The 1,743-nt window shown below is 39.4% G+C and overlaps 1 protein-coding gene across 1 annotated transcript in view; it reads left to right on the forward strand.

The window, feature by feature from the left end:
* Window positions 1–1,743, forward strand: part of LOC106870759 (cadherin-87A) — a 119,297-nt gene that overhangs the window by 1,049 nt on the left and 116,505 nt on the right. The gene's annotated exons all lie outside the window — the stretch shown is intronic.

Raw genomic sequence — 1,743 nt, forward strand, 5'->3', positions numbered from 1 at the left:
CCATATTGATAATGACCATATTGATAATGACCATATTGATAATGACCATAAGAATCCAGACATGGAAAAACGGACAACAGAGACGGATAGAAAGTAAGAGAACCTATGATGTATAAGGCGCGGCGTGCTGGCAGAATCGTTAGCTCGCCGGGCGAAATGCTTAGCGGTATTTCGTCTGCCGTTACGTTCTGAGTTCAAATTCCGCCGAGGTCGACTTTGCCTTTCATCCTTTCGGGGTCGGTAAATTAAGTACCAGTTACGCACTGGAGTCGATGTAATCGACTTAATCCCTTTGTCTGTCCTTTTTTGTCCCCTCTATGCTTAGCCCCTTGTGGGCAATAAAGAAATAAGAATCTATGATATAGAGCGTATTAAGGGGTCCGTGGCAAAAATCATTTAAATAAAGGTATTGGGAACCACTGATCTAAAGAGAGAGAGAGAGAGAGAAATGAAGTCGTAAAACTATCGACTAGATTAGTGGTTATCTTTAAGGATTTCGACCAGATTGGCAATTGGTAGGCATGTGCAATAACATTATATAACGACTGTAAGCTAATGAAGTTCGTTGCATAATTTCCTGTTCCTCTCTCATTTATTTAATTTCGTATTTCGCTCTGTGCTCGACCAACGCTGTTTTCTGAGGCAGAAGTGATTAGCATCGCTGTGCCTGAACGAAATATATACGTACATAAAATCCTTTTCTCTCTTGGTACACGGCGTGAAATTTTGAGGGAGAGGGCGATCGACTGTGTATTTGCTACTTGTTTTAGTCATTAGACTGCGTCCACACTGGGTACTACCTTGAAGAATTTTTCGTTGAATGAATAGGCCACAGTACTGTTTAAGCCTCGTACTTATTCTATCAGTCACTTTTGTTGAATCACTAAGTTACTGGGAGGTAAAGAAATCAACACCGGTTGTAAGGGACAGACAGACACAACGACACACACACACACACACACACACACACACACACACACACACACACACACACACACACACACACACACACACACACACACATACAAGTAAAAACTTACTGTAGATGAGGCTGCGTGGCGTTCTATTATAAATATAAAATACATCAAGTACAGGACATCAGCAACGAGTATACGCGAGCGATAAGTACAGGACAAATTACCAAACAATATACAATAAGAAGAGGACACCACCAATGAGTGAAAAATACGTAAACACATAACGAGAGACAAATACGGGACAAAATAGCAAAAGAAGTCTGACCCCTCCTCGGTTGTCGATTGTTTATTGCTCCTTATTTCGAGCTTTTAACGACAAGATAGGAAAACTTCATTATACAGCAGCATCCAGAAATTTTTTTTTTAGATAGGGAGAGTTCTGGAGAGTTAGAGCTTTGAACGAACAAACGACAAAGTGGACGTACAGAGTAAACAATTGACGAAGACAGACATTAAGGGCCGTTAGGCCAAGACGCATTTTAATGGGTAACGCTTGGGAGAAATTTTGAAAGGATATAAATACAAGAGAAGAAAATAATAGAAGAGAAAGAAAGAGAGAAAAATGTCGAAGGAGTAATAAACAATCGACAACTGAGGAGGGGTTAAACTTCTTTTGCTATTTTGTCCCGTATTTGTCTCTCATTATGTGTTTACGTATTTTTCACTAATTGTATATTTTTTGGTAATTTGTCCTGTACTTATCACTCGTGAGTCTACGTAATTTTCACTCGTTGCTGATGTCCTATACTTGATGTATTATATATAT

Source organism: Octopus bimaculoides, chromosome 2, assembly GCF_001194135.2.
Source record: "Octopus bimaculoides isolate UCB-OBI-ISO-001 chromosome 2, ASM119413v2, whole genome shotgun sequence".
NCBI lineage: Eukaryota > Metazoa > Mollusca > Cephalopoda > Octopoda > Octopodidae > Octopus > Octopus bimaculoides.